A 24,295-nucleotide genomic window follows, 5' to 3' on the forward strand; every position below is an offset into this window, starting at 1 on the left:
GTGTATGTCCACTTGGAGAGTGTGTGTGTCCACTTGGAGAGGTGTGTGTCCACTTGGAGAGGTGTGTGTCCACTTGGAGAGGTGTGTGTCCACTTGGAGAGGTGTGTGTCCACTTGGAGAGAGGTGTGTGTCCACTTGGAGAGGTGTGTGTCCACTTGGAGAGGTGTGTGCACACTTTGGAGAGGTGTGTGTCCACTTGGAGAGGTGTGTGTCCACTTGGAGAGGTGTGTGTCCACTTGGAGAGGTGTGTGTCCACTTGGAGAGGTGTGTGCCCACTTTGGAGAGTTGTGTGTCCACTTGGAGAGGTGTGTGCCCACTTTGGAGAGGTGTATGTCCACTTGGAGAGGTGTGTGCCCACTTTGGAGAGGTGTATGTCCACTTGGAGAGGTGTGTGTCCACTTGGAGAGGTGTGTGTCCACTTGGAGAGGTGTGTGTCCACTTGGAGAGGTGTGTGTCCACTTGGAGAGAAGTGTGTCCACTTGGCGAAGTGTGTGTCCACTTGGAGAGGTGTGTGTCCACTTGGAGAGGTGTGTGTCCACTTGGAGAGGTGTGTGCACACTTTGGAGAGGTGTGTGTCCACTTGGAGAGGTGTGTGTCCACTTGGAAGGTGTGTGCCCACTTGAGAGGTGTGTGTCCACTTGGTCCACTTTGGAGAGGTGTGTGTCCACTTGGAGAGGTGTGTGCCCACTTTGGAGAGGTGTGTGTCCACTTGGAGAGGTGTGTGTCCACTTTGGAGAGGTGTGTGTCCACTTGGAGAGGGTGTGTGTCCACTTGGAGAGGTGTGTGTCCACTTGGAGAGGTTTGTGTCCACTTGGAGAGGTGTGTGTCCATTTGAAGAGGTGTGTGTCCACTTGGAGAGGTGTGTGTCCACTTGGAGAGGTGTGTGTCCATTTGGAGAGGTGTGTGTCCACTTGGAGAGGTGTGTGTCCACTTGGAGAGGTGTGTGTCCACTTGGAGAGGTGTGTGTCCACTTGGAGAGGTGTGTGTCCACTTGGAGAGGTGTGTGTCCACTTGGAGAGGTGTGTGTCCACTTGGAGAGGTGTGTGTCCACTTGGAGAGGTGTGTGTCCACTTGGAGAGGTGTGTGTCCACTTGGTCCACTTGGAGAGGTGTGTGCACACTTTGGAGAGGTGTGTGTCCACTTGGAGAGGTGTGTGTCCACTTGGAGAGGTGTGTGTCCACTTGGAGAGGTGTGTGTCCACTTGGAGAGGTGTGTGCCCACTTTGGAGAGTTGTGTGTCCACTTGGAGAGGTGTGTGCCCACTTTGGAGAGGTGTATGTCCACTTGGAGAGGTGTGTGCCCACTTTGGAGAGGTGTATGTCCACTTGGAGAGGTGTGTGTCCACTTGGAGAGGTGTGTGTCCACTTGGAGAGGTGTGTGTCCACTTGGAGAGGTGTGTGTCCACTTGGAGAGAAGTGTGTCCACTTGGCGAAGTGTGTGTCCACTTGGAGAGGTGTGTGTCCACTTGGAGAGGTGTGTGTCCACTTGGAGAGGTGTGTGCCCACTTTGGAGAGGTGTGTGTCCACTTGGAGAGGTGTGTGTCCACTTGGAGAGGTGTGTGCCCACTTTGGAGAGGTGTGTGTCCACTTGGAGAGGTGTGTGCCCACTTTGGAGAGGTGTGTGTCCACTTGGAGAGGTGTGTGTCCATTTGGAGAGGTGTGTGTCCACTTGGAGAGGTGTGTGTCCACTTGGAGAGGTGTGTGTCCACTTGGAGAGGTGTGTGTCCACTTGGAGAGGTGTGTGTCCACTTTGGAGAGGTGTGTGTCCACTTGGAGAGGTGTGTGTCCACTTTGGAGAGGTGTGTGTCCACTTGGAGAGGTGTGGTGTGTGTCCACTTGGAGAGGTGTGTGTCCACTTGGAGAGGTGTGTGTCCACTTGGAGAGGTGTGTGTCCATTTGGAGAGGTGTGTGTCCACTTGGAGAGGTGTGTGTCCACTTGGAGAGGTGTGTGTCCATTTGGAGAGGTGTGTGTCCACTTGGAGAGGTGTGTGTCCACTTGGAGAGGTGTGTGTCCACTTGGAGAGGTGTGTGTCCACTTGGAGAGGTGTGTGTCCACTTTGGAGAGGTGTGTGTCCACTTGGAGAGGTGTGTGTCCACTTGGAGAGGTGTGTGTCCACTTGGAGAGGTGTGTGCCCACTTGGAGAGGTGTGTGTCCACTTTGGAGAGGTGTGTGTCCACTTTGGAGAGGTGTGTGTCCACTTGGAGAGGTGTGTGTCCACTTGGAGAGGTGTGTGTCCACACTTGGAGAGGTGTGTGTCCACTTGGAGAAGTGTGTGTCCACTTGGAGAGGTGTGTGTCCATTTGGAGAGGTGTGTGCACACTTTGGAGAGGTGTGTGCACACTTTGGAGAGGTGTGTGTCCACTTGGAGAGGTGTGTGTCCACTTGGAGAGGTGTGTACACACTTTGGAGAGGTGTGTGTCCACTTGGAGAGGTGTGTGTCCACTTGGAGACTCCAGTTAGTCCTCTCACTCAAACCCTTGTCTTTGTTTTGTCTCATGTTGCACCTACCCCACATTTCCCAAGAATATTCTGATCGTGTTACTGAACGTATCCAGAGTATTTTCACATTTCGTTATCAACAAATGCGGTGAAAAGTCCAGTAAATGTAAAATGCACATCTAATCAACAGTGTTTGGATTCAGCCTTGTGTCAGGTGGACTGTTGTGTCCTCACCTTTGGTCTAATCATTCTCCCATTGTTTCTAAACGGTTCCCTTTCAATTTCCTCGTTATGCTTTTCATATTTCTACTGTAAGAAACATTTCATTTAGCCCTATCCATATAGGTCAATTCTCAAGAGTGTAAAGGGTTAACCTTTCAGCCCTCTCTGAAGAGCCAGGTATCAGTTTAACCACTAAAGACAATCCCTTTAACGTGCTGACACAACCGTATCCCTTTAAGACAATACCACTACGGCTCAGTGTGAAACAGAGTATTGCATATGGTGATAGCTATCCTAGCCCTTTTCTTGGCTAGGTGGAAGTTCCCCAATGTAGAGATAAATCTATCAAATAATATTGAGATTGATAAGATGTGCCTAGGGGCTAGGGGAAGTGCCTAGGGGCTAGGGGAAGTGCCTAGGGGCTAGGGGAAGTGCCTATGGACTAAGGAGTTTGATTTGGGATTGTGCATACAACTGCCTCATCCTTAAACACATCAACCAACACTAGTTCTGCTGAACCCCTTTTAACCTCCACTAGCCTGGAACAGCCTTTACACCCCTCAGAGATAATAGCACCGGTCACTCCCCTGTCACTCCCCTGTCACTCCCCGGTCACTCCCCTGTCACTCCCCGGTTACTCCCCTGTCACTCCCCGTCACTCCCCTGTCGCTCCCCGGTCACTCCCTGGTCATTCCCGGTCACTCCCGGTCACTCCCCTGTCACTCCCCGTCACTCCTCCCCTGTCACTCCCCGTCACTCCCCTGTCACTCCCCGTCACTCCCCTGTCACTCCCTGGTCACTCCCCTGTTGCTCCCGGTCACTCCCGGTCACTCCCGGTTACTCCCCTGTCATTCCCGGTCACTCCCGGTCACTCCCCTGTCACTCCCCGTCACTCCCCTGTCACTCCCCGTCACTCCCCTGTCACTCCCGTCACTCCCCTGTCACTCCCTGGTCACTCCCCTGTTGCTCCCGGTCTCCCCGGTCACTCCCCTGTTGCTCCCGGTCACTCCCGGTCACTCCCGGTCACTCCCGGTCACTCCCCGGTTACTCCCCTGTCACTCCCCGTCACTCCCCTGTCACTCCCCTGTCACTCCCCTGTCACTCCCCGGTTACTCCCCTGTCACTCATTGGTCACTCCCGGTCACTCCCCTGTCACTCCCCTGTCACTCCCCCGGTTACTCCCGGTCACTCCCCTGTTGCTCCCCTGTCACTCCCGGTTACTCCCCTGTCACTCCTTGGTCACTCCCCTGTCACTCCCCTGTCACTCCTTGGTCACTCCCCTGTCACTCCCCTGTCACTCCCCGGTCACTCCCCTGTCACTCCCCGGTCACTCCGCTGTCACTCCCTGGTCACTCACCGGTCACTCCTCTGTCACTCCCCTCTCACTTCCCACTGGGGTGTCTACATCTGTGTGTGCTTGTGTTTTTCCCCAGTGGGGTGTGTGTGTGTGTGTGTGTGTGTGTGTGGTGTGTGGTGGGGTCTGTATGTTTTTGGTGGGGTGTGTATGTGTGTGGTGTGTGGTGGGGTGTGTATGTGTATGTGTGTGGTGTGTGGTGGGGTGTGTATGTGTATGTGTGTGGTGTGCGGTGGGGTGTGTGTATGTGTGGGGTGTGTGTGTGTGGTGTGTGGTGTGTGTGTGTATGTGTGTGGTGTGTGTGTATGTGTGTGGTGTGTGGTGGGGTGTGTATGTGTGGGGTGTATGTGTGTGGTGTGTGGTCGGGTGTGTGGTGTGTGGTGTGTGTGTCTCCCAGTGGGGGGGTGCAGATGTTTCCAGTGTGGAAGTGCTGACTCGTGCCGAGGAGGCTGGTTGTAGCTTCCCACTCCTGCAGTAGTGTGTGTAACTCTCCCTCCTTGGCGTAGGCGCTGGCTGTGTGTCCTAAGGCATTGGTTTGCAGGGGGTTGGCACCTGCACAGAGAGAAAGAGAGAGAGAGAGGTTAGGGTTAGGGGTCAAAGGTTAGGGGTCAGACTGCAGCATTTGGACTGCCCCACAGGGGAGAAAGATGGGTCATATGCCACAGCAGCAGGAGGGTACAGTATATCAGTCACAGATCAACACACCAATCAACACCCAGATCAACACACAGTTCAACACACAGATCAACACACAGATCAACATACCGATCAACACACAGATCAACATACCGATCAACACACAGATCAACACACCGATCAACACACCGATCAACACACAGATCAACACACAGATCAACAAACAGATCCACATACCGATCAACACACAGGTCAACACACAGATCCACACACAGATCCACACACAGGTCAACACACAGATCCACACACAGATCCACTGGCCCTTCAAGGAGAAAGAGGCACATGCCGGAACACACAGCAGGACGTTATTACACACTCTAAAGGACTGAGCTGACCTCAGGGAAGATGGCACGGGTTACAGTATATATGTGTATGTCAGTGATTGAGAGTGTGTTACAGTATGTATATATGTGTATCAGTGATTGAGAGTGTGTTACAGTATGTATATATGTGTATCAGTGATTGAGAGTGTGTTACGGTATATATGTGTATCAGTGATTGAGAGAGTGTGTATCAGTGATTGAGAGTGTGTTACAGTATATATGTGTATCAGTGATTGAGAGTGTGTTACAGTATATATGTGTATCAGTGATTGAGAGAGTGTGTATCAGTGATTGAGAGAGTGTGTATCAGTGATTGAGAGTGTGTATCAGTGATTGAGAGAGTGTGTAGCAGTGATTGAGAGTGTGTGTATCAGTGATTGAGAGTGTGTGTGTCAGTGATTGAGAGTGTGTTACAGTATATATGTGTATCAGTGATTGAGAGTGTGTATCAGTGATTGAGAGAGTGTGTATCAGTGATTGAGAGTGTGTATCAGTGATTGAGAGTGTGTATCAGTGATTGAGAGAGTGTGTAGCAGTGATTGAGAGTGTGTGTATCAGTGATTGAGAGTGTGTGTGTCAGTGATTGAGAGTGTGTGTGTCAGTGATTGAGAGTGTGTGTGTCAGTGATTGGGAGTGTGTGTGTGTGAGAGTGTGTGTCAGTGATTGAGAGTGTGTGTGTCAGTGATTGAGAGTGTGTTACAGTATATATGTGTATCAGTGATTGAGAGAGTGTGTATCAGTGATTGAGAGAGTGTGTATCAGTGATTGAGAGTGTGTATCAGTGATTGAGAGAGTGTGTAGCAGTGATTGAGAGTGTGTGTATCAGTGATTGAGAGTGTGTGTGTCAGTGATTGAGAGTGTGTTACAGTATATATGTGTATCAGTGATTGAGAGTGTGTATCAGTGATTGAGAGAGTGTGTATCAGTGATTGAGAGTGTGTATCAGTGATTGAGAGAGTGTGTATCAGTGATTGAGAGAGTGTGTAGCAGTGATTGAGAGTGTGTGTATCAGTGATTGAGAGTGTGTGTGTCAGTGATTGAGAGTGTGTGTGTCAGTGATTGAGAGTGTGTGTGTCAGTGATTGGGAGTGTGTGTGTGTGAGAGTGTGTGTCAGTGATTGAGAGTGTGTGTGTCAGTGATTGAGAGTGTGTGTGTTTCAGTGATTGAGAGTGTGTGTGTGTGTGAGAGTGTGTGTCAGTGATTGAGAGTGTGTGTGTCAGTGATTGAGAGTGTGTGTGTCAGTGATTGAGAGTGTGTGTGTCAGTGATTGAGAGTGTGTGTGTCAGTGTTTGAGTGTGTGTGTCAGTGATTGAGAGTGTGTGTGTCAGTGATTGAGAGTGTGTGTGTCAGTGATTGAGAGTGTGTGTGTCAGTGATTGAGAGTGTGTGTGTGTGTGTGTGAGAGTGTGTGGCAGTGAGGGATGCTGGTTGTGTTGTCAGTAAGGGTGGTTATCTGTGTGTGTGTGTTTATCTGTTATGTGTGTGTGTATGTTTACCTGGTGTGTGTGTGTGTGTGTGTGTGTGCGTGTGTGTGTGTATAATCGATGCCGTACATGGTCGTAGTGTCGGTGTGAGCGAAGACCAGCGAGATTAATCGCCACGGTGATTATAGATAAAAACCTAAATGCCGTCCTGCTCTCAAACCAATCGATCGCAATGATAAAAAACATAAAGGAAAAAAGCAATATAACAGCTGACACACACACCCTCACAGCTCCCCTCACCTACCTCACACACTCTGCCCCCCTCTGTTTCCAACATAATAAATAGCATCATTTAGGCCTTTAATATCAGCCCAACCCTCTGGGCCAAGGATCAACCCTAACGACCACTAACCCTCAGAGAGAAAAAGAGAGCGAGAAAGATAGATAGAGAGAGAGAGAGAGAAAGAGAGAGAGGGAAGAGAGAGAGAGAGAGAGAGGGAGAGAGAGAGAGAGAGAGAGAGAGAGAGGAGAGAGAGAGAGAGAGAGAGAGAGAGAGAGAGAGAGAGAGAAAAAGAGAGAGATAGAGAGAGAGAGGAATAGAGAGAGAGAGAGAGAGAGAGAGAGAGTTACACACACAGATTCACACACAAACAAACAATAACTATATTGAAACAGATGCAACACAACTAAAGCAGTACATCCATGTTACAAAACCCCCTTTATTAGGTCCTGCTTCATTAGTAATGCCTATTAGGAGTTCTCTACCTCCCTCCCCTCTCCCTCTGTTCTTCCGTTCCTCTCCCTCTCTATTTCCAGTGCAGCTGGTTAGACAGGGGTCCTGCTGCTCTGTGTGTTTTTGTCTGTGCCCCTGAGTGTCTAACCCCTCTGGTCAGGGCCATGCTCCGCTCCATTACTCTCTGCCAGGCCTGTGGGGCTCTGTGTGGAGCCTGGGGGCTGGGTAGAGAGCTTCCCCAGGCAGGTTGAAGGCTGCTGGGGCAGGGGCCGGCTTGAGGTGGGCCTACAGACGGTGATGGATGGAGGCCTGAGACTAAGGGCCAACTGATGCCAAGAGAGCAAGCCAACGCACAAGGATCACACACACAGGGGAAATAAACACACACACACATCTACCAATACGCAGGCGCATACACACACACACGCAAGATTTCATCACTGACAGCTGTTATTCATCATGTATGTTTTATTACAGCTCTACTATAAGAGGGTGGATGGGAGGAGAGGAGGAGAGGGGGATGAGAGGAGAGGGGGAGGAGAGGAGGAGAGGGGGATGAGAGTGTGTGGAGAGGAGGAGAGGGGGAGGAGAGCAGAGGAGAAGAGGAAAGGGGGAGGAGAGGAGGAGAGGGGGATGAGAGTGTGTGGAGAGGAGGAGAGGGGGAGGAGAGCAGAGGAGAAGAGGAAAGGGGGAGGAGAGGGAGGAGAGGGGGAAGAGAGCAGAGGAGAGAAGGAAAGGGGGAGGAGAGGAGGAGAGGAGGAGAGGGGAGGAGAGCAGAGGAGAGGAGAGGAGGAAAGGGGGAGGAGAGCAGAGGAGAGGAGGAAAGGGGGAGGAGAGCAGAGGAGAGGAGGAGGAGAGCAGAGGAGAGGAGGAGAGGGGGAGGAGAGGAGGAAAAGGGAGGAGAGCAGAGGAGCGGAGGAGAGGGGGAGAGGAGGAGAGAGGGAAAAGAGCAAAGGAGAGGAGGAAAGGTAGTGAAGAGCAGAGGAGAGGAGGAGAGCAAAGGAGAGGAGGAAAGGTAGTGAAGAGCAGAGGAGAGGAGGAGAGCAAAGGAGAGGAAGAAAGGTAGTGAAGAGCAGAGGAGAGAGGGGCCAATAGGAATGGAATCGCGAAAACTGAGCTTGGGAAGAAAAGAGACAAGAAACAGCATATCCTGTGTGTGTGTGTGTGTGTGTGTGTGTGTGTGTGTGTGTGTGTGTGTGTGTGTGTGTGTGTGTGTGTGTGTGTGTGTGTGTGTGTGAGCAAAAGAGAGGAAGGTCACAGATGGATTCTGATTGCCTGCGATAGCGGTGCCGGTCAGGCGTGGTCAGGTCGTCTGGGTAACAACATCTTTAATGTGATTGGGTAAGAATTAATGTTTTTGTTTTGAGAAATGTATCCATTTTATTAGTACATTTAAAAATGTATCAGAGTCAGAAGGGGGTGGGGGGTGCTATTCCATTAGGTGAGTAGAATTTGTTTAAGCACTTAGATTACTGATTCCCCCCTATACTCAGTTAGAGGAAGAGAGGGAGAAAGATTAAGGGAGATGTGTAATCCATCATAAACATAACATTATTCCTGCAACTCAATCATGACAGTGTTTGTGTGTGTGTCTGCATGTGTGCACATCTTACCTAGCATTTAAGACAGTGGTTTAAGATTGTGGGGTTTATCTGGACATTCTTGGGATTTGCAACAACTTTACACATAGCAGTTATTATTTTTGATCCATTAATTAAGTGTAGTTTAGCGACTTCGTCATACCAAATGGAAACAATATTTTTTTATAAACAATCGCTCTTCAGTTCAATCTCCTTCTAAATTGGTCATCATCTTTATCCAGACTTCACATTCAATTTATATACTTAACCCCTCCCCCCAATACTACTAAAATACTCATATAAATCACATCACACACACAGTCTCTCTATTTTCTTGTGGTGTTGCCCCAGGCCAGGCTCTGTGAGAGGGTCAGAGTTCAATTAGGGCTGGAGGGCGGAGGGACTTACTTGTTTAAGACCCACTGGTGTGTAGAGGGAGAGTAGGAGGGAGGGACGTTCTGCCCTGGGGGAGTGTGTGTTTGGTAGAGGAGCTGAGTCAACGACAGGTGCGAGCACAGAAATACAATCAGTCACTTCCTGTCCATATCAAGGACATGTTGCACACTGTGCATGTGTGTGGATGTGTGTGTGTGTGTGCGTGTGTCAGTGTGTGTGTACGTGTGTGTGTATGTGCGTGACTCACCATTCTCCAGCAGCATGCATACAGCGAGTGGGTCAGTGGAGAGCGTTGCGTAGCGTAGGGCTGTGCAACCACGGAAACCAGCCCTGCTACTTAGCCTGCTATTAAATTCATCCTCCCTGGATACCAACACTCACAGAGAGAGAGAGAGAGAGAGAGAGAGAGAGAGAGAGAGAGAGAGAGAGAGAGAGAGAGAGAGAGAGAGAGAGAGAGAGAGAGAGAGAGAGAGAGAGAGAGGAGAGAGAGAGAGAGAGAGAGAGAGGAGAGGGGAGAGAGAGAGGGAGGGAGAGAGAGAGGAGAGAGGGAGGGGGAAGGGGAGAGAGAGGGAGGGAGGGGGAGAGAGAAAGAGAGAGGGGGAGAGAATAAGTCAATTGTAAATTTCTCTGTTTCTGCAGAATTATGAGATTCAAACGAATTGCTGCATCAGAGAGAATCCGTGACGTTTCTACTTTAAAAATAAAAGCATCAACCCTGCTAGCGTGTTCAACCAACACTGGGTCAAAACATTAACCCTGATAGCATGTTCAACAACACTGGGTCAAAACATTAACCCTGATAGTGTGTTCAACAACACTGAAACAAAACATTAACCCTGATAGTGTGTTCAACCAACACTGGGTCAAAACATTAACCCTGATAGTGTATTCAACAACACTGAAACAAAACATTAACCCTGATAGTGTATTCAACAACACTGAAACAAAACATTAACCCTGATAGTGTATTCAACAACACTGAAACAAAACATTAACCCTGATAGTGTATTCAACAACACTGAAACAAAACATTAACCCTGATAGTGTATTCAACAACACTGAAACAAAACATTAACCCTGATAGTGTATTCAACAACACTGAAACAAAACATTAACCCTGATAGTGTATTCAACAACACTGAAACAAAACATTAACCCTGATAGTGTATTCAACAACACTGAAACAAAACATTAACCCTGATAGTGTATTCAACAACACTGAAACAAAACATTAACCCTGATAGTGTGTTCAACAACACTGAAACAAAACATTAACCCTGATAGTGTGTTCAACCAACACTGAAACAAAACATTAACCCTGATAGTGTATTCAACAACACTTGATCATTTAGTGTGTTCAGCAACACTAGATCATGTGTAGTAATGATACTCTCTCTTCTAGTTTTCTTCATTAGACACACACAGCCCTTCCTTCTCTCGCGCCCTCCCTCTTTCTACCCATCACTTTGTTTTCCCCTTCCAACCACCACTCGTCATCCTCCCTGCCTCTCTTTTCTCCTACACCCTCTCCATCTCTCTCATCGTCTCCCTCCATCTCTTTCCCTGGAACTTTGTCCCTTCACTACCATCTTCTAACCTCCCTCCCTCACTCTCTAACCTCCCTCCCTCCCTCTCTAACCTCCCTCCCTCCCTCCCTCCCTCCATAACCTCCCTCCCTCCATAACCTCCCTCCCTCCCTCCCTAACCTCCCTCCCTCCCTCCCTCCATAACCTACCTCCCTAACCTCCCTCCCTCCCTCCCTCCCTAACCTCCCTCCCTCCCTCCCCCCCTCCCTCCATAACCTACCTACCTCCCTCCCTCCCTATCCTCCCTCCCTAACCTCCCTCCCTCCATAACCTCCCTCCCTCCCTCCCTCCCTCCCTCCCTCCCTCCCTCCCTCCCTCCCTCCCTCCCTCCCTCCCTCCCTCCCTCCCTCCCTCCCTCCCTCCCTCCCTCCTACCTAACCTCCCTACCTCCCTCCCTCCCTAACCTCCCCTCCCTCCCTCCCTCCCTCCCTCCCTCCCTAACCTCCCTCCCTCCCCTCCCTCCCTCCCTCCTAACCTCCCTCCCTCCTAACCTCCCTCCCTCCCTCCCTCCTAACCTCCCTCCCTCCCTCCTAACCTACCTCCCCCTAACCTCCCTCCCTCCATAACCTCCCTCCCTCCCTCCCTCCCTCCCTAACCCCCTCCCTCCTAACCTCCCTCCCTCCCTCCCTAACCTCCCTCCCTCCATAACCTCCCTACCTCCCTCCCTCCCTCCCTCCTCCCTCCCTCCCTCCCTCCCTAACCTCCCTCCCTCCATAACCTACCTACCTCCCTCCCTCCATAACCTACCTCCCTCCCTCTCTAACCTCCCTCCCTCCATAAACCTCCCTCCCTCCCTAACCTACCTCCCTCCCTCTCTAACCTCCCTCCCTCTCTAACCTCCCTCTCTCCATAACCTACCTCCCACCCTCCCTCCCTCCCTCCATAACCTACCTCCCCCTCCCTCTCTAACCTCCCTCCCTCCATAACCTGACCTCCCTCCCTCTCTAACCTCCCTCCCTCCACTGAAACAAAACCTAACCCTCCCTGTGTTCAACCTACCTCCCTCAAAACATCTAACCCTCTAACCTCCTCTCTCCATTAACCCTAGTGTATTCCCACACTGAAACAAAACATGAACCCTGATAGTCCCTCCATAACACTGAAACCTCCCTCCCTCTCTAACCTCCCTCCCTCCGTAAAACCTCCCTCCCTCTCTAACCTCCCTCCCTCTCTAACCTCCCTCTCTAACCTCCCTCCCACCCTCCCTCCCTCCCTCCATAACCTCCCTCCCTCCCTCTCTAACCTCCCTCCCTCCATCCCTCCCTCCCTCCCTCCCTCCCTCCTAACCTACCTCCCTCCCTCTCTAACCTCCCTCCCCTCCCTCTAACCTCCCTCCCTCCATAACCTACCTACCTCCCTCCCTCCATAACCTACCTCCCTCCCTCCTAACCTCCCTCCCTCTCTAACCTCCCTCCCTCCATAACCTACCTCCCTCCCTCCCTCCGTAACCCACCTCCCTCCCTCTCTAACCTCCCTCCCTCTCTAACCTCCCTCCCTCCATAACCTACCTCCCTCCCTCCCTCCTAACCTCCCTCCCTCCCTCTCTAACCTCCCTCCCCCGCTCTAACCTCCCTCCCTCCATAACCTACCTCCCTCCCTCTCTAACCTCCCTCCCTCCCTCCGTAACCTACCTCCCTCCCTCTCTAACCTCCCTCCCTCTCTAACCTCCCTCCCTCCTCTAACCTCCCTCCCTCCCTCCGTAACCTACCTCCCTCCCTCTCTAACCTCCCTCCCTCTCTAACCTCCCTCCCTCCTAACCTAACCTCCCTCCCTCCCTCCATAACCTACCTCCCTCCCTCTCTAACCTCCCTCCCTCTCTAACCTCCCTCCCTCCATAACCTACCTCCCTCCCTCCCTCCTAACCTCCCACCCTCCCTCCCTCTCTAACCTCCCTCCCTCCATAACCTACCTACCTCCCTCCCTCCATAACCTACCTCCCTCCCTCCCTAACCTCCCTCCCTCCATAACCTCCCTCCCTCCCTCCCTCCCTTTCTCCATCACCTAATCCCCCTCACTTTCTTCCTATTCCTCCCTACCTCCATCACCTAACCCCCCCCTCTCCCTCTCTCCTCTCTCTCTCTGACAGGCTGGCTGGTGTGTATATGGATGTCTGAGAGGGATAATCACAGCAAACTCAATAAAGCGTTGCGCAGGCCCGGCTAGCCCATCTATCAGCGCGCGTCAGGGAAATGCTTCCCCGCGCAACGCCACCCCTCGTGGACCCAAACCTGACAGCTATATAAATGTGTGCAATATACATATCACATATAAATATGTCTGCAGAGCCAGCAGAGGCTGAGGGTCTGGGTGTGTGTGTGTGTGCGTGTGTGTGTGTGTGTGTGTGTGTGTGCTTCCACAGGAAACAAATAAAACACAACGCCACCACCAGAAAATAAATAAATAAATAAAATAATAAATAAATAAATACAATTATGGAACGAATGAAACGCTTACATATATGCAAATGTGGGAGGGGCTCATAATGTCTGTGTCTACAGTTAGAATTCATCTATGTAATAACAAACTAACGACCAGGGCCCAGTGTGGATGTGTGATATCTATCTATCTATCTATCGATCTATCGATCTATCGATCTATCTATCTATCTATCTATCTATCTATCTATCTATCTATCTATCTATCTATCTATCTATCTATCTATCTATCTGTCTATCTGTCTATCTGTCTATCTGTCTATCTGTCTATCTGTCTATCTGTCTGTCTGTCTGTCTGTCTGTCTGTCTGTCTGTCTGTCTGTCTGTCTGTCTGTCTCTCTGCATCATCATCAAGTGTGTAAGATACACTCCATCTTGTCTCTGAGTTGGGGGTTTAGGAGGATGCTCCAGTTTGTCTCTGAGTTGGGGGTTAGTAGGATGCTCCAGTTTGTCTCTGAGTTGGGGGTGTAGGAGGATGCTTGGGTAGAAAATGGGTAGCGTAGACTCCAACCCCCTAACCCTCCAGTGTTGAGGGTGCTAGGGGACATGTCTGACCCGGTGGAGTCACCAACGCGTCAAACGACAGACGTTTCCCATGGCAACGGAGTTCACCTTGACCCCAGCAACATTCCAGGTACCGTCTCTCAGTCTACACCTTCCCTCTACACCCTCCTCCACCCCGGAGGCCCGGACACAGATCTCCCCACTGGCGCACCAGACCCCTCATCCTGCTGCCACCACACACCCCACCATGAACAGTGATTGTGACATTGAGACATCTGGCCCGTGTTGTGTTGTGGTGTGGTGTACTGCATACTGAGTTTTCCTAACAACTAGCCTGGTCCCAGATCAGTTTGTGCTTTACAGCATGACAATAGTAATCAGAGGTGTTAGCTACTGCAGATACAGATCTGGGATCAGGCTAACCTGATAGCATCTTCACACAGAGATCTGGGACCAGGCTAACCTGATAGCATATTCACATAGAGATCTGGGACCAGTCTAACCTGGTAGCATCTTCACACAGAGATCTGGGACCAGGCTAACCTGGTAGCATCTTCACATAGAGATCTGGGACCAGGCTAACCTGGTGGTGTGGGGGCTGTGCTTTGGCAAAGTGGGTGGGGTTATATCCTTCCTGTTTGGCCCTGTCCGGGGGTGTCCTCGGATGGGGCCACAGTGTCTCCTGACCCCTCCTGTCTCAGCCTCCAGTATTTATGCTGCAGTAGTTTATGTGTCGGGGGGCTAGTGTCAGTTTGTTGTATCTGGAGTACTTCTCCTGTCCTATTCGGTGTCCTGTGTGAATTTAAGTGTGCTCTCTCTAATTCTCTCTTTCTCTCTTTCTTTCTCTCTCTCGGAGGACCTGAGCCCTAGGACCATGCCTCAGGACTACCTGACATGATGACTCCTTGCTGTCCCCAGTCCACCTGGCCATGCTGCTGCTCCAGTTTCAACTGTTCTGCCTTATTATTATTGGACCATGCTGGTCATTTATGAACATTTGAACATCTTGGCCATGTTCTGTTATAATCTCCACCCGGCACAGCCAGAAGAGGACTGGCCACCCCACATAGCCTGGTTCCTCTCTAGGTTTCTTCCTAGGTTTTGGCCTTTCTAGGGAGTTTTTCCTAGCCACCGTGCTTCTACACCTGCATTGCTTGCTGTTTGGGGTTTTAGGCTGGGTTTCTGTACAGCACTTTGAGATATCAGCTGATGTACGAAGGGCTATATAAATACATTTGATTTGATTTGATTTGTAGCATCTTCACACAGAGATCTGGGACCAGGCTAACCTGATAGCATCTTCACATAGTTATATGGGACCAGGCTAACCTGGTTGCATCTTTACATAGAGATCTGGGACCAGTCTAACCTGGTAGCATCTTCACACAGAGATCTGGGACCAGGCTAACCTGACAGCGTCTTCACGCAGAGATCTGGGACCAGTCTATCCTGGTAGCATCTTCACATAGAGATCTGGGACCAGGCTAACCTTGCAGCGTCTTCACACAGAGATCTGGGACCAGGCTAACCTGGTAGCATCTTCACATAGATATCTGGGACCAGGCTAACCTGATAGCATCATCACATAGATATCTGGGACCAAGCTAACCTGGTAGCTTTTTTCAGAGGATGATGATCTGGTTGTGTTTGTTTTGTCTGTCAGCACTCTCAGTGAGTGTCCAGGACAAAATCGTGTCTTGTGTTGTGTGTCTTGTGAGACAGGGAGGCAGACGATTGGTGGTGATGATACTCAGAGAACCTATGATATCCCTATCCACTAGCCCTGTGGGAGAACCTATGATATCCCTATCCACTAGCCCTGTGGGAGAACCTATGATATCCCTATCCACTAGCCCTGTGGGAGAACCTATGATATCCCTATCCACTAGCCCTGTGGGAGAACCTATGGTATCCCTATCCACTCATCAATTTATGGTTTTGAGTAATAAAGTGCTGGTAAACTGACTAACATTGTGGGTTGTATGTGACAGAAAAACAACACTAAATCATGACCAACCTATGACTGCACAGAGTGTGTGTGAATGTGTAAGGTTTAAAGGGAGTGTGTGAGAGTGTGTTAGCCTTAGTGAGAGTGTGTTAGCCCTAGTGAGAGTGTGTTAGCCCTAGTGAGAGTGTGTTAGCCTTAGTGAGAGTGTGTTAGCCCTAGTGAGAGTGTGTTAGCCCTAGTGAGAGTGTGTTAGCCTTAGTGAGAGTGTGTTAGCCTTAGTGAGAGTGTGTTAGCCTTAGTGAGAGTGTGTTAGCCCTAGTGAGAGTGTGTTAGCCTTAGTGAGAGTGTGTTAGCCTTAGTGAGAGTGTGTTAGCCTTAGTGAGAGTGTGTTAGCCCCAGTGAGAGTGTGTTAGCCCCAGTGAGAGTGTGTTAGCCTTAGTGAGAGTGTGTTAGCCTTAGTGAGAGTGTGTTAGCCCTAGTGAGAGTGTGTTAGCCCTAGTGAGAGTGTTAGCCTTAGTGAGAGTGTGTTAGCCCCAGTGAGAGTGTGTTAGCCTTAGTGAGAGTGTGTTAGCCCTAGTGAGAGTGTGTTAGCCCTAGTGAGAGTGTTAGCCTTAGTGAGAGTGTGTTAGCCCCAGTGAGAGTGTGTTAGCCTTAGTGAGAGTGTTAGCCCTAGTGAGAGTGTGTTAGCCCTAGTGAGAGTGTGTTAGCCCTAGTGAGAGTGTGTTAGCCCTAGTGAGAGTGTGTTAGCCCTAGTGAGAGTTAGCCCTAGTGAGAGTGTTAGCCCTAGTGAGAGTGTGTTAGCCCTAGTGAGAGTGTGTTAGCCCTAGTGAGAGTGTGTTAGCCCTAGTGAGAGTGTGTTAGCCCTAGTGAGAGTGTGTTAGCCTTAGTGAGAGTGTGTTAGCCCTAGTGAGAGTGTGTTAGCCTTAGTGAGAGTGTGTTAGCCCTAGTGAGAGTGTGTTAGCCTTAGTGAGAGTGTGTTAGCCCCAGTGAGAGTGTGTTAGCCCCAGTGAGAGTGTGTTAGCCCTAGTGAGAGTGTGTTAGCCCTAGTGAGAGTGTGTTAGCCCTAGTGAGAGTGTTAGCCTTAGTGAGAGTGTGTTAGCCCTTATGAGAGTGTTTTAGCCTTAGTGAGAGTGTGTTAGCCCCAGTGAGAGTGTGAGTGAGAGTGTGTTAGCCCTTATGAGAGTGTTTTAGCCTTAGTGAGAGTGTGTTAGCCCCAGTGAGAGTGTGTTAGCCTTAGTGAGTGTGTTAGCCCTAGTGAGAGTGAGCCAGTGAGAGTGTGTTAGCCCCAGTGAGAGTGTGTTAGCCTTAGTGAGTGTGTTAGCCCTAGTGAGAGTGTGTTAGCCTTAGTGAGAGTGTGTTAGCCTTAGTGAGAGTGTGTTAGCCCTAGTGAGAGTGTGTTAGCCCTAGTGAGAGTGTGTTAGCCTTAGTGAGAGTGTGTTAGCCCTTATGAGAGTGTTTTAGCCCTAGTGAGAGTGTGTTAGCCTTAGTGAGAGTATGTTAGCCTTAGTGAGAGTGTGTTAGCCTTAGTGAGAGTGTGTTAGCCTTAGTGAGAGTGTGTTAGCCTTAGTGAGAGTGTGTTAGCCTTAGTGAGAGTGTGTTAGCCTTAGTGAGAGTGTGTTAGCCCTAGTGAGAGTGTTAGCCTTAGTGAGAGTGTGTTAGCCCTTATGAGAGTGTTTTAGCCCTAGTGAGAGTGTGTTAGCCTTAGTGAGAGTGTGTTAGCCTTAGTGAGAGTGTGTTAGCCTTAGTGAGAGTGTGTTAGCCTTAGTGAGAGTGTGTTAGCCTTAGTGAGAGTGTGTTAGCCTTAGTGAGAGTGTGTTAGCCTTAGTGAGAGTGTGTTAGCCTTAGTGAGAGTGTGTTAGCCCTAGTGAGAGTGTGTTAGCCTTAGTGAGAGTGTGTTAGCCCTAGTGAGAGTGTGTTAGCCTTAGTGAGAGTGTGTTAGCCCTTATGAGAGTGTTTTAGCCTTAGTGAGAGTGTGTTAGCCCCAGTGAGAGTGTGTTAGCCTTAGTGAGTGTGTTAGCCCTAGTGAGAGTGTGTTAGCCTTAGTGAGAGTGTGTTAGCCTTAGTGAGAGTGTGTTAGCCCTTGTGAGAGTGTGTTAGCCCTAGTGAGTGTGTTAGCCTTGTGAGAGTGTGTTAGCCCTAGTGAGAGTGTGTTAGCCTTAGTGAGAGTGTGTTAGCCCTAGTGAGAGTGTGTTAGCCTTAGTGAGAGTGTGTTAGCCCCAGTGAGAGTGTGTTAGCCCTAGTGAGAGTGTGTTAGCCTTAGTGAGAGTGTATTAGCCCTAGTGAGAGTGTGTTAGCCCCAGTGAGAGTGTGTTAGCCTTAGTGAGAGTGTGTTAGCCTTAGTGAGAGTGTGTTAGCCCTAGTGAGAGTGTGTTAGTCCTAGTGAGAGTGTGTTAGCCCTAGTGAGAGTGTGTTAGCCCCAGTGAGAGTGTGTTAGCCCTAGTGAGAGTGTGTTAGCCCTAGTGAGAGTGTGTTAGCCCCAGTGAGAGTGTGTTAGCCCCAGTGAGAGTGTGTTAGCCCTAGTGAGAGTGTGTTAGCCCTAGTGAGAGTGTGTTAGCCCCAGTGAGAGTGTGTTAGCCCTAGTGAGAGTGTGTTAGCCTTAGTGAGAGTGTGTTAGCCTTAGTGAGAGTGTGTTAGCCTTAGTGAGAGTGTGTTAGCCCTTATGAGAGTGTTTTAGCCTTAGTGAAAGTGTGTTAGCCTTAGTGAGAGTGTGTTAGCCTTAGTGAGAGTGTGTTAGCCTTAGTGAGAGTGTGTTAGCCTTAGTGAGAGTGTGTTAGCCCTTATGAGAGTGTTTTAGCCTTAGTGAAAGTGTGTTAGCCTTAGTGAGAGTGTGTTAGCCTTAGTGAGAGTGTGTTAGCCCTAGTGAGAGTGTGTTAGCCCTAGTGAGTGTTAGCCCTAGTGAGAGTGTTAGCCTTAGTGAGAGTGTGTTAGCCTTAGTGAGAGTGTGTTAGCCTTAGTGAGAGTGTGTTAGCCTTAGTGAGAGTGTGTTAGCCCCAGTGAGAGTGTGTTAGCCTTAGTGAGTGTGTTAGCCCTAGTGAGAGTGTGTTAGCCTTAGTGAGAGTGTGTTAGCCCTAGTGAGAGTGTGTTAGCCTTAGTGAGAGTGTGTTAGCCTTAGTGAGAGTGTGTTAGCCTTAGTGAGAGTGTGTTAGCCTTAGTGAGAGTGTGTTAGCCCTAGTGAGAGTGTGTTAGCCTTAGTGAGAGTGTGTTAGCCCTAGTGAGAGTGTGTTAGCCTTAGTGAGAGTGTGTTAGCCTTAGTGAGAGTGTGTTAGCCCCAGTGAGAGTGTGTTAGCCTTAGTGAGAGTGTGTTAGCCCTAGTGAGAGTGTGTTAGCCTTAGTGAGAGTGTGTTAGCCTTAGTGAGAGTGTGTTAGCCCTTATGAGAGTGTTTTAGCCTTAGTGAGAGTGTGTTAGCCCCAGTGAGAGTGTGTTAGCCTTAGTGAGTGTGTTAGCCCTAGTGAGAGTGTGTTAGCCTTAGTGAGAGTGTGTTAGCCTTAGTGAGAGTGTGTTAGCCCTTGTGAGAGTGTGTTAGCCCTAGTGAGAGTGTGTTAGCCTTAGTGAGAGTGTGTTAGCCCTAGTGAGAGTGTGTTAGCCTTAGTGAGAGTGTGTTAGCCCTAGTGAGAGTGTGTTAGCCTTAGTGAGAGTGTGTTAGCCCCAGTGAGAGTGTGTTAGCCCTAGTGAGAGTGTGTTAGCCTTAGTGAGAGTGTGTTAGCCCTAGTGAGAGTGTGTTAGCCCCAGTGAGAGTGTGTTAGCCTTAGTGAGAGTGTGTTAGCCTTAGTGAGAGTGTGTTAGCCCTAGTGAGAGTGTGTTAGCCCTAGTGAGAGTGTGTTAGCCCCAGTGAGAGTGTGTTAGCCCTAGTGAGAGTGTGTTAGCCCTAGTGAGAGTGTGTTAGCCCCAGTGAGAGTGTGTTAGCCCTAGTGAGTGTTAGCCCTAGTGAGAGTGTTAGCCTTAGTGAGAGTGTGTTAGCCTTAGTGAGAGTGTGTTAGCCCTAGTGAGAGTGTGTTAGCCTTAGTGAGAGTGTGTTAGCCCCAGTGAGAGTGTGTTAGCCTTAGTGAGTGTGTTAGCCCTAGTGAGAGTGTGTTAGCCTTAGTGAGAGTGTGTTAGCCCTAGTGAGAGTGTGTTAGCCTTAGTGAGTGTGTTAGCCTTAGTGAGAGTGTGTTAGCCTTAGTGAGAGTGTGTTAGCCTTAGTGAGAGTGTGTTAGCCCTAGTGAGAGTGTGTTAGCCCTAGTGAGAGTGTGTTAGCCCTAGTGAGAGTGTGTTAGCCCTAGTGAGAGTGTGTTAGCCCTAGTGAGAGTGTGTTAGCCCTAGTGAGAGTGTGTTAGCCTTAGTGAGAGTGTGTTAGCCCTAGTGAGAGTGTGTTAGCCTTAGTGAGAGTGTGTTAGCCCTAGTGAGAGTGTGTTAGCCTTAGTGAGAGTGTGTTAGCCCCAGTGAGAGTGTGTTAGCCCCAGTGAGAGTGTGTTAGCCCTAGTGAGAGTGTGTTAGCCCTAGTGAGAGTGTGTTAGCCCTAGTGAGAGTGTTAGCCTTAGTGAGAGTGTGTTAGCCCTTATGAGAGTGTTTTAGCCTTAGTGAGAGTGTGTTAGCCCCAGTGAGAGTGTGTTAGCCTTAGTGAGAGTGTGTTAGCCCTTATGAGAGTGTTTTAGCCTTAGTGAGAGTGTGTTAGCCCCAGTGAGAGTGTGTTAGCCTTAGTGAGTGTGTTAGCCCTAGTGAGAGTGTGTTAGCCTTAGTGAGAGTGTGTTAGCCCCAGTGAGAGTGTGTTAGCCTTAGTGAGTGTGTTAGCCCTAGTGAGAGTGTGTTAGCCTTAGTGAGAGTGTGTTAGCCTTAGTGAGAGTGTGTTAGCCCTAGTGAGAGTGTGTTAGCCCTAGTGAGAGTGTGTTAGCCTTAGTGAGAGTGTGTTAGCCCTTAGTGAGAGTGTTTTAGCCCTAGTGAGTGTGTTAGCCTTAGTGAGAGTATGTTAGCCTTAGTGAGAGTGTGTTAGCCTTAGTGAGAGTGTGTTAGCCTTAGTGAGTGTGTGTTAGCCTTAGTGAGAGTGTGTTAGCCTTAGTGAGAGTGTGTTAGCCTTAGTGAGAGTGTGTTAGCCCTAGTGAGAGTGTTAGCCTTAGTGAGAGTGTGTTAGCCCTTATGAGAGTGTTTTAGCCCTAGTGAGAGTGTGTTAGCCTTAGTGAGAGTGTGTTAGCCTTAGTGAGAGTGTGTTAGCCTTAGTGAGAGTGTGTTAGCCTTAGTGAGAGTGTGTTAGCCTTAGTGAGTGTGTTAGCCTTAGTGAGAGTGTGTTAGCCTTAGTGAGAGTGTGTTAGCCTTAGTGAGAGTGTGTTAGCCCTAGTGAGAGTGTGTTAGCCTTAGTGAGAGTGTGTTAGCCCTAGTGAGAGTGTGTTAGCCTTAGTGAGAGTGTGTTAGCCCTTAGTGAGAGTGTTTTAGCCTTAGTGAGAGTGTGTTAGCCCCAGTGAGTGTGTGTTAGCCTTAGTGAGTGTGTTAGCCCTAGTGAGAGTGTGTTAGCCTTAGTGAGAGTGTGTTAGCCTTAGTGAGAGTGTGTTAGCCCTTGTGAGAGTGTGTTAGCCCTAGTGAGAGTGTGTTAGCCTTAGTGAGAGTGTGTTAGCCCTAGTGAGAGTGTGTTAGCCTTAGTGAGAGTGTGTTAGCCCTAGTGAGAGTGTGTTAGCCTTAGTGAGAGTGTGTTAGCCCCAGTGAGAGTGTGTTAGCCCTAGTGAGAGTGTGTTAGCCTTAGTGAGAGTGTATTAGCCCTAGTGAGAGTGTGTGTTAGCCCCAGTGAGAGTGTGTTAGCCTTAGTGAGAGTGTGTTAGCCTTAGTGAGAGTGTGTTAGCCCTAGTGAGAGTGTGTTAGCCCTAGTGAGAGTGTGTTAGCCCTAGTGAGAGTGTGTTAGCCCCAGTGAGAGTGTGTTAGCCCTAGTGAGAGTGTGTTAGCCCTAGTGAGAGTGTGTTAGCCCCAGTGAGAGTGTGTTAGCCCCAGTGAGAGTGTGTTAGCCCTAGTGAGAGTGTGTTAGCCCTAGTGAGAGTGTGTTAGCCCCAGTGAGAGTGTGTTAGCCCTAGTGAGAGTGTGTTAGCCTTAGTGAGAGTGTGTTAGCCTTAGTGAGAGTGTGTTAGCCTTAGTGAGAGTGTGTTAGCCCTTATGAGAGTGTTTTAGCCTTAGTGAAAGTGTGTTAGCCTTAGTGAGAGTGTGTTAGCCTTAGTGAGAGTGTGTTAGCCTTAGTGAGAGTGTGTTAGCCTTAGTGAGAGTGTGTTAGCCCTTATGAGAGTGTTTTAGCCTTAGTGAAAGTGTGTTAGCCTTAGTGAGAGTGTGTTAGCCTTAGTGAGAGTGTGTTAGCCCTAGTGAGAGTGTGTTAGCCCTAGTGAGTGTTAGCCCTAGTGAGAGTGTTAGCCTTAGTGAGAGTGTGTTAGCCTTAGTGAGAGTGTGTTAGCCTTAGTGAGAGTGTGTTAGCCTTAGTGAGAGTGTGTTAGCCCCAGTGAGAGTGTGTTAGCCTTAGTGAGTGTGTTAGCCCTAGTGAGAGTGTGTTAGCCTTAGTGAGAGTGTGTTAGCCTAGTGAGAGTGTGTTAGCCTTAGTGAGAGTGTGTTAGCCTTAGTGAGAGTGTGTTAGCCTTAGTGAGAGTGTGTTAGCCTTAGTGAGAGTGTGTTAGCCCTAGTGAGAGTGTGTTAGCCTTAGTGAGAGTGTGTTAGCCCTAGTGAGAGTGTGTTAGCCTTAGTGAGAGTGTGTTAGCCTTAGTGAGAGTGTGTTAGCCCCAGTGAGAGTGTGTTAGCCTTAGTGAGAGTGTGTTAGCCCTAGTGAGAGTGTTAGCCTTAGTGAGAGTGTGTTAGCCTTAGTGAGAGTGTGTTAGCCCTTATGAGAGTGTTTTAGCCTTAGTGAGAGTGTGTTAGCCCCAGTGAGAGTGTGTTAGCCTTAGTGAGTGTGTTAGCCCTAGTGAGAGTGTGTTAGCCTTAGTGAGAGTGTGTTAGCCTTAGTGAGAGTGTGTTAGCCCTTGTGAGAGTGTGTTAGCCCTAGTGAGAGTGTGTTAGCCTTAGTGAGAGTGTGTTAGCCCTAGTGAGAGTGTGTTAGCCTTAGTGAGAGTGTGTTAGCCCTAGTGAGAGTGTGTTAGCCTTAGTGAGAGTGTGTTAGCCCCAGTGAGAGTGTGTTAGCCCTAGTGAGAGTGTGTTAGCCTTAGTGAGAGTGTGTTAGCCCTAGTGAGAGTGTGTTAGCCCCAGTGAGAGTGTGTTAGCCTTAGTGAGAGTGTGTTAGCCTTAGTGAGAGTGTGTTAGCCCTAGTGAGAGTGTGTTAGCCCTAGTGAGAGTGTGTTAGCCCCAGTGAGAGTGTGTTAGCCCTAGTGAGAGTGTGTTAGCCCTAGTGAGAGTGTGTTAGCCCCAGTGAGAGTGTGTTAGCCCTAGTGAGTGTTAGCCCTAGTGAGAGTGTTAGCCTTAGTGAGAGTGTGTTAGCCTTAGTGAGAGTGTGTTAGCCCTAGTGAGAGTGTGTTAGCCTTAGTGAGAGTGTGTTAGCCCCAGTGAGAGTGTGTTAGCCTTAGTGAGTGTGTTAGCCCTAGTGAGAGTGTGTTAGCCTTAGTGAGAGTGTGTTAGCCCTAGTGAGAGTGTGTTAGCCTTAGTGAGAGTGTGTTAGCCTTAGTGAGAGTGTGTTAGCCTTAGTGAGAGTGTGTTAGCCTTAGTGAGAGTGTGTTAGCCCTAGTGAGAGTGTGTTAGCCTTAGTGAGAATGTGTTAGCCCTAGTGAGAGTGTGTTAGCCTTATTGAGAGTGTGTTAGCCCTAGTGAGAGTGTGTTAGCCCTAGTGAGAGTGTGTTAGCCCTAGTGAGAGTGTGTTAGCTCCAGTGAGAATGTGTTAGCCCCAGTGAGAGTGTGTGAGAGTGTGTTAAGCCTAGTGAGAGGAGAAGGACTAAGTGCCTCAGTTTGCTAACTCATCTCACAATCAGATTGGTCTAGACACAGCCACCATCATATCATACATGTGATGTTTCCACAGTACTATGTTATGGGCTATATGTATCTTGCCTAGTTTAATGATACATGATGTGATGTTTCCTACCTCAGTCTGTGTCCCTCACTCTCTCTCTTTCTGTTTACCTCTTTGATTACCTCTCTATCGTCCTCTCTCTTCCACCTGTTGTGGCTCTACCAAACAGCCTTGGGGAGGAAGGAGACTTCCGTCTCACCTGGCCAGACACACACCTACCTTGACCCCTCTGCCCAGCTGTCCACTTGTCTCACACGGTCTCCCTCTAAAGGCCTCAGGGCTGTGGTGTGGAGGGGTGGGGGTCAGGGTCCTAACAGCCGGGTCTCTGTTTCATACCCCGTTTTGTCAGTGGGTTTTAGCCTAGATCCAGGTGTGGGCAATATCTTGGGTCAGAATTAGTGTTCAGATCCATCACACTGTGCTTCTCCTATGAATGAGCCGCTATATTCCCAGGTCTGTCTGTCCGGCAGTGTGATTTAAGTGTCACTGCCCCATAATCCTGTCCCATTCCCACCCCACACTCCCCCTAAAACCGATCATCCCACTCCAGGCCTCTCGCTCCCTCCCTCTCTCCATCCTACATCCTCTTGAGGAGGAGAGGAAAACTTGTATTCACATTTTTCCCAACGAGTCGCTCGGTTGGAACGGTCAACAGGCGTTCCACTCGGGCGAGCCCTCATTGTGCACGTGAATAAAGGGAGGGGAGGGAGGGATAGGGGGATGGAG

At 49.6% G+C, this 24,295-nt stretch overlaps 1 pseudogene; it reads right to left on the reverse strand.

Annotated features, from left to right (window-relative positions):
* Nucleotides 1-24,295, reverse strand: part of LOC121838975 — a 73,599-nt pseudogene that overhangs the window by 23,714 nt on the left and 25,590 nt on the right.

This window comes from Oncorhynchus tshawytscha, linkage group LG13 (assembly GCF_018296145.1).
Source record: "Oncorhynchus tshawytscha isolate Ot180627B linkage group LG13, Otsh_v2.0, whole genome shotgun sequence".
NCBI classification, from domain to species: domain Eukaryota; kingdom Metazoa; phylum Chordata; class Actinopteri; order Salmoniformes; family Salmonidae; genus Oncorhynchus; species Oncorhynchus tshawytscha.